Raw genomic sequence first — 8163 nt, forward strand, 5'->3', positions numbered from 1 at the left:
TACTGTTTTCAATTAGCACTCTTAAGCTCGGAAAGAGAATCAGGGGATGGGGAGGTTTTACAGAATGTGTGAGAGGGAAAGCAGTTTCTGGTCAATCAGATATTAGAAGGGCATGCCAGGCCCTGAAACAGATATTTGTCCTGTAAGCACCTTGCCAGAAAAACAATCTCAAAGCTACTAAAATCTAGACTTTGGTTCTCATGTCAGGCAGATTCTTATTTCCTAAATGACAGACAATTTCTGTGTTCCTAAAAATGCAAATATCTTTTTCTTGGATAAACTGTAATTGGTTTGGAAAAAACAAATAATTCTTGCTTTAGCATTCCTCCTTCTACTTTATAGTTGAAAAATTGGATTCCATTCCATTCTACCCTGGCCCATCATTTCCCTCCTTTCAGCAGCAAAACAGTACAAGGCAGTTAAAAGTGTGATGATTAATCACCTAGTTTCATTATATAGATATATACGTGTGACTAGATGTAAGTAATTCATAGGGCTATTAATTACACTAACATTCAGCTGGCAATGATTATATTTTTTTAAAATCTTAGGAGGAGGGATTGGGCCTTATTGGATGCAAACCTAGAAAAAAAGTAGGGCTTCCCTAGAAAAGAGGGAAGTTTTGCATAGAAAGATTCAGCTGGCATCTGATAAACTGTATCAGCAGACTGTCATTGTCCCTTTGTTAACATGCATATGAAGTATATTCTCCTAAATGTAATCTCTGTCAACCTAGTGGTCTGTTTGAGCTTGACACATTACAAATCAATTTCATAGAAAATTCGATTTATTATGATACTCTTGAAAACCATGGTACTTCACAGACCTGAAGTGGGTTTTGGTGGCTCAGTACATTGTAAAGAGAACTTCTTTGTGCACACAGTATATGGGGAGAAGACGAAGTTTTTAATTATTAAGCACTCTGGATGGAAACGGGAATTTGATTACAGTTCTGTCTCTGTAGGCTTATTTGCTAGATTTAGTAATATTGTGCTTTCAGATAAACCGTCCAAAAATAATGTCACGGTGCCTATTTAATCCTGGCAGATGTAGTCTTCTAACACTTATTTTTCTGTTTCGTCTGCAGGTCTCGTGACCCAGGGATGCTTTACAAAATTTTTTTTGGCCAGTGTGGAATGAGAAGCCATGAGGGAAAAACTAGGGGTGGGAGGCAGAACTGCATGTTTGTCCTGCTCCCTGTTGTAGTGGTTTGTCAGTGAGACAAACAGATCAATGCATTAAAAGGTCTTACGAAGCCACGGACACCACCCACTAAACATTTGGAACTGTCCTCTGTGTAAACATTTAAGAGCATGCAACTTTTGTGCAATCTTCAGTTTCTTACTAATTTTGCTGGGTGTAAGGGTGCATATGTTTTGTGGACTGGCTGCCTATGGAGATGAAATCTCGCAGTTTGTGAAATGAAGTCTGCCTACGTGTTGTAGTAATAGCGTTGATGTGTTATATTGCTTGCTGTCTTATAGCGTCCTTTATTTTGTTTTCATGTTTATCTTGTGGGATTACCTTTTTCCACTTTAGTTTTCTTCTTTTGATCTTGTTTTCTGATGCCTGCAGTACTGGATAGCAGTGCCTGTGTTCTCTGCTATTACAGGCAGTCGTCTTGGTGTACTGTCTTGTCCTACCCTGCCTGCGATGTTTATAGAAGCTTTTCTTCAGCAGAATCCTGGTTTTTGTGTTAGCCTGTAACTTCTACAATGCAAGTGTGCTCCCTGCTAGAGACTGCCGGTGGTTGGTGCTTTGTGACTTGATTCTAAGACAGACTTCCTCTCTTCTCCCCTCTCTTCAAGCACCTCTCTTGCACCTAGCGTCCCGCTATTCTGTGAAGATCTCCTGTTACTTCTTGAAAATATTTGGTGGAATATTTTGCTAATTTTACTACTGCAAAGTAGTAAGTGGTAATCAAGACAGGAAGTGAAATGTTAGTTCTTAGCAGGGAAAACGGGAATCTCTATTTTAGACTGAAAACATAAAGCTTGCCCTTCCTCTTGATATGTTGCTTGGCCTGATTTAATGTTGCTGCCTGGTTTTTGAGAGAATGATCTCATGATGAGAGTGGTATTCTATAAAAAGAGAAATGGGCAGGGGGATTACATTTTTTTCTGCTCTCCTGAAATCACAGTGCTGGGAAGCAATATGCCTGGAGGCAGCGCATGTATTTTTACTTGAAATATTAGAGCAGAGAAGCTTATTCGCAGGTAGGTACCTACAGCAGCCCACAGAATTCTATGTTACAGCCCGTAAGTGCCTTCACCTTTTGTATGGTCAAAGTACAGCCTGTGGAGCTTATGGCATTCAGCATATTATGCTCCAGTGTGACCTAAATGGCCTTTCACTTGCATCAAGTAGAACTCTGCATGCTCGAGTCTGTAGTCTTGCTGAGCTACGCTGCACCTCCTGTCAAAGATGAAGGCACCTACTGTCTGCACTAACGTAAATCATTTGCTGCCCTTTGGTTCCTGTCAAATTGTTCATTCAGACTTTGGCTGAGCACTTGTTGGACATCTGTGGGCTTTATGTTAGTGGTTGAAATGCTATTTTTCCACATGACAATCTCCTTGATCCTCCTTAAGAAATCTTTGAGATTTCCCTGTTATGAATTGGAGATTGTTTTTGTTACTGGAGCGTATTGCAGTCGTCATCACTTTAATGTATCTGTAATGCAAGTATTTGAAGATAAAAAGCAGTTTCTTCTTTTCACACGCTGTACACGTTGGACTTCATGCTTGCCTGAAGCCATCTCCAGGTCAACACCTTGTATGTCAGGTCTCTGCTTACTCATGGGCTTATTGCTGTAGCCAAGCAGCGAGGTTTTCCATGTAAATTCAAGTCTTCCTTCAGGGATAGAACTGCTTTCTGTTGTCTTCGGTCTCATTTTCAAGACTTCACAAAAAGGAACCTCAATTTACTGCATTGACTTCCATTTTCCTTGGCATGGATGAGACCAACTGATGTTGGCATGAACTTTTTTAGTGGATTCTATAACAAATACTGTGCCGGGAAAAAATTCTACAGGTTAATCATGTCTCCAGAAGAAGCACCGATATTTTCATTTCCTGCGTGTATCTTGTTTTTTGGAACTGATATTTGACATTTATTGAAGTGGCCAAAATGCAGTACATAGCCAAAAGTTGATTTACAAAATTCTGAAGTTCAGTCTGTGACATCTTACCTAAGACCTGGAGCTGTATCCCACAAAGACTTCAGAAATCGTGATGTGATAGTAGGATGCAATTCCAGGCTGTGACATATCCATGCCGTAAATAAGGTCTGGTGGCTGCAGGCTGCCCCTGCCTGTGTAAATTCAATGCATCTATCAGCGCGTGGCATACTGCTAATGCATCATGCTGTTGAGTAGCATGCAAGTGTGATGGGATAGGAAATCTAAGACAATATTATTAGCTGGGGGCTGGCAAATCTTTTCCATACAAGGAATGCAGGGAGGCTGTATATCCATCTTAAAGCATCTGGGGAAAGACTAAGTTCTTGCTTACCGATGATGTGACAGATGATGTTTTGTCTCATTAAGAAGCTTCTTATTTACATTGATTAACTCTATAAAAATGGATTTTGTCTCTCCAGTGTTTTCTGAGTGTCACTTCAGTTTACATTTTTCAGTGTTGGCTGATAAAGACATAAAAAATGAAGATGGTGTCGAAGAACGGGATTAAATGCTGTTGTCGCTTAGAGAAATGTTAAGAGAAATATATGAAAACAGAATCCATTTGCTGGATTAATGTGTTTGGAATTGTTGAGATGCCAAGTTTTCTGTACCATGTTTTTGTAATTAAAGTTTAGAGTTCCTTTGTTTTTTTTAAGAAGTTGATGTGCTTGATTGACACTTGCTTCATTAAAATTGTTCAACATTGAATCCATTCTGATTCAATTTTAACTGCATTTTCATGAAAGAACCATTACTAGCATTGTTCCTTTGTCTGAGGGATTTTGGCAACTCCACATGAAGCTTTGAAAGGAAATAATATGCCCCTTCCGCCTCTCCATCCTACGTGTATCTCCCTCTGAAAAAGCTAAGTGAAGTGATTATTATTTATAGTGATGAAAGCTTCAGAGATCTTTGGTTATAGCTGATTGTTATCAGGGCCCTTCTTGTCATCTTTGTTCCCCAACTTGAGTAACTTTAAAAATGTCATTCATCTCTCTCCCTCAGCACTTCTTTGACATCCTTGTCTTCCTTTGTCCTCCCTAATTTCCCACCGACATATTTATTTTCTATTGCTATAAGAACCTTCCGTATCATACGTGTTGCCCCCTGCTTGGTTTTCTTTTTCCCTACTAGATTTTTATTATGTATCTTCTGCTTGCTGAGTATGGAACCAAACTGTAGCCTCGTGAAATTTGTACTTTGGGTGTAGATCCCCTGTGGAGGAGTTTGGGTGACTTCTGCCTGCGCTGGTGCTCTTTCTCAGGTCACAGTGCTGTAAGCAACCATGTCTTTATGTTACTTTTGTGGTCACATCTCATTATTTTGATTGCCAAATTAATGCCTGGTATTTCTGTATAACAACAGGCTTGGTTCAGATACTACCTGCTCTCTGGGACATACTGAACATTTAGATTTACAATGCTTTGGAGAATTTGTAAAACACCAATTATGAAAAGAGGAAGATATAAAAAAGTAGAAGGAATCTAGGGAAATCTATAGGAGAATAGCTGCCATGTGACACTGGGAAGGTCAAGGTAAAAGCAAAGCATACAGACCTGGAGTTAAAAAAAAAAAGAGCAGCAAAGCAGCAATATGTTGATGATAAGACAAAGATCTAGTTCCCTTTCTAACCTCTGGGGCTATACAATACATGGCATTGGGAGCTGGTCATGGTCAATCATACTCAAAGACAGTGTAATGCAGTGTAATATCCCTACTGTTTTTTTCTGTTTGTTACCCCCTGTTTGCTGCTTGTCATTTGTGCTGATGATTAATAATTATTTAGGAGAGGTTAGGGGGATTTGAGGGCTTTGGGTTCTTCTGAGAAGAGATCACTTGCTCTTTCCTTGGGCAGGTTCCTGCTGGTAATGTATTTGGAGTCTGAAATTAAGTCTTTTTTTAGTCTTTTGCTTCAATTCAGTTGTATCATTCAGAGTCAGAAGTACACTCAGGCCTATCCTCTACTTCTACTTTAGAATTTTTCTGCTCGTGAACCATGAATAATTTTGCTGCTTCTTTCTTCCTCATTGCTCATAGTATTGAGGGCTTTTAAATCTTTTTAAACTTCTTTTAATATACTCATGGTTTGCCATCTAAATTGCAAAATCTCTGGATTTTATGTATATTGTACCATTTGGGTATGTGGTAGGATATCCGCATCCATTATGTAATACAAGGACTAACATTTATATAAACTGATTTATGGGTTGTTTCAATAAACCTGCAACACTTACACGGTGGGTTTTTTGTTTTTATCATTTAATGTGTAGATGCTGATGGTTTGTGTGTCTGAAGATATAAAAATTGGAGTTGGTGAAGGTTTGAAGCTTAAGTCTGTATCATTACTGGCATATAGAAACCCGTGCAATGCAAGTGTTGGAGTAGCTGTACCAAAGTAATGCCAAGCACATACAGCTAGGATATTTTTAAGCACAATTTTGGAGAGTAGCAAGAGGAAAAGGTGGCTGGTACAAATCGTACTAGACATGAAAACACATGGCTGCTTATTGTAAAGTTTCCTAACTTAGAGAAACACCTTAGAGAAGAGAGGTGTGTCTTTGTATTCAGGTTTGTGTCATCAGAAATTAAGCCCCCATCCTCCTCTACACTTATATGCAAATAATTCACTGATATCAGAAACTGTTCTGTGTAGCAAAACTTCTGTCCTAGCTTGCAGGTTTTAAGGGAAGAGAACATATTCTCTTTTTAATATCATAAATAGTACAGTGGGATTCTGAAGGGGCCTGCTGAGTGCTCCAGCAGTTTGTAATAGTACCATGGGACAAAATATTTTTGTATTACTAAAAGGAAAGGTGTTTTGCATTAGAGATTGTGGAAGTACCAAACTCTCAACGAAGTTTAGGTATCAGTATGTTTTGCTAATTTGTTAGGCAGGTTGCTTGTGGCATGTGGAAAGTTTTGATTAAAGATCTAGGAAGCTCTCTGGCTTTAATAAACGGAAAACCTTGATTCTTCTGCTGATAAGTGGAAAAGGTTCCAGCTGATCACAAATGCTACTGTTCATAGAATATAAGCTTTAGGAAAAGTAAGTAAAGAGAATTATGAAGAACATAAGCAGGATACTCTTCCAGACTTACTAACATGCATATGTTTAATTTGAATATTCTAAGCATAAATATTTAAGTAGGTTGTTAGAATTCATTCCGCATGTGCATATCTGCTTGGGTGCAGCACCAGGGTTCTTTGTGATTGATTTACCCTGGCCCCATAGCTGGGCCTGCGCTTAGGCTAGTACAGCATGGTTGAAAACATCATCTTGTTGATATTAAATAATAATGGTGTATATGTTACTGAATTGATGCAAGTTATTCTGAGATAGAAGAGGATTCTAAGAAATGGTTCATCTCCTAAAGCTGTTAAACACTACTGTTCACAGGTTTGTAGCTCTGCTCACTCATGCTCTGGAAGATGAAGGGCGTTCCCGCTTTTCCCTAGAAGTATTTCTGTACATGGAAGTCCATATGGTCTTTTTGTTTATAAACTTGGATTCTAAATACATATGTATAAAGAGTTCTGTTTGTTCAAATCCTTGGCTGCTAGATATCCATCTGACTTCCTTAAATTGAGGTGAAGAACGATACATCCACCGAATACTGAGCTGTCTGAGAATGAGAAAGAGGTCCAGTTTTCAATCTGGAGTAATAGTACCGTGGGATTTCCATTTCTATCTTGTATGGGCAGCTTGAGTTTTATTAAATCTCTTCCAGTGTTAGTCAAGAGAGAATTCCCTCATCTAATTTATTTGAAATAATACTGCTTAAACCCAGGACACTTGCAGAGAAATCCCAAGCTGAAATTTTAGGCCTATAAACATACTGTTTCAACCCCTCACCCTTCAAAATGGATGTTAACAACTGTATTAGTATTTTGTTTCTTCTCAGAGGAAGTTTCTTTTCATCTATGGCGCTTCAAATTCCTGCCTAGGTTCTTTTTGTTTCTTTAATATTGGAGGAAGAGAAGTAAACCGTTTGGACGGGGGGAAGAGATGCAGTAAGCATATCAGAAGTGTGAGTCAGCAGGAGAGTGACAAAGCTCTAGAAAATTAATCTAATGCCTTTCCTGGAAAGGACTGTGGCTTTTTTAGTATGAATGTTACACATGCTCTGAAACAGTGGTACACATTGTGTGTAAGTATGGATTGCGGAGGGTGTTGACATTGTCCTCAGCAGATTTCAGTTGTCTTAAAATACTTCCACAGAAGTAGAACATCTGCTCTTTTAGAAGAAATGGAGCTGTATGCTGGCGTGTGGTTTTCAGGTATATGCTATGAACTTCATATGCAGCAGGGTAGTGTGATTTTTTTTCTTCTGTTTACTAGCATTAACAAAGAGTGGCCCTGACATATGTAAATGCAGAGTCAAATTCTGCTTACAATCCTTTTTTTTCTGAAAGAGATAAGAATTACCTTCTACCCTCACTCCATTAAAAAAATCTGTTAAAGGTCTTTGTAGGATAAGGGCAGCAGGAATAAGAGGATACAGGAATCTAATTTGCATTTATTTTTTTGCATTAATGTTCGCCTACTCATTTACCACCAGTGCAGAAATAGTGGAGTTTTTAGCCTCAGTAAGTTTGGATTGTGATCTGCAAATTCCATACACTCTTGAAGTGCTTTTGAGCAGAAAAAGTAGCAAATGCAAAAATGCAATTCCAGTTGCAACCTAGTTTCAGGACTTCACAGTTATGTGGTAAATGTGCGTTTCCAGATGTCTGAAGTATCTATCCACCTAAGGAAAAGAACCCATTTTCTACTGGGGGAAGCAGTGCCCTCTAATGATAAATCTTGGTATCTCAAAATGAGAGTGGAAAAGCCTGTTAGTGGGAGCCGGAGCCAGAGAGCTGCTGTGTGTGGAAACTTAATTCCCTGGTTTTGTTCTAGGCAGATGGTAGTTTTTTTTTTTTTGCGTGTGTGTTTTTAAAAATTATTTCTTTGTTTCAGGCAGATGCAGTATCCCTTTCCT

At 38.7% G+C, this 8163-nt stretch overlaps 1 protein-coding gene across 6 annotated transcripts in view; it reads left to right on the forward strand.

Moving 5' to 3' along the window:
* HMG20A (high mobility group 20A) overlaps nt 1-5372 on the forward strand; it is a 41802-nt gene extending 36430 nt beyond the window's left edge. For all 6 annotated transcript variants that reach the window (XM_065642038.1, XM_065642036.1, XM_065642039.1 and 3 more), the window contains one exon: nt 1088-5372. The gene's annotated coding sequence lies outside the window, so the exon portion shown is untranslated. The remainder of the gene's footprint in view (nt 1-1087) is intronic.
* The last annotated feature ends 2791 nt before the right edge of the window (nt 5373-8163 follow it).

This window comes from Caloenas nicobarica, chromosome 10, assembly GCF_036013445.1.
Source record: "Caloenas nicobarica isolate bCalNic1 chromosome 10, bCalNic1.hap1, whole genome shotgun sequence".
In the NCBI taxonomy this organism is placed as follows: domain Eukaryota; kingdom Metazoa; phylum Chordata; class Aves; order Columbiformes; family Columbidae; genus Caloenas; species Caloenas nicobarica.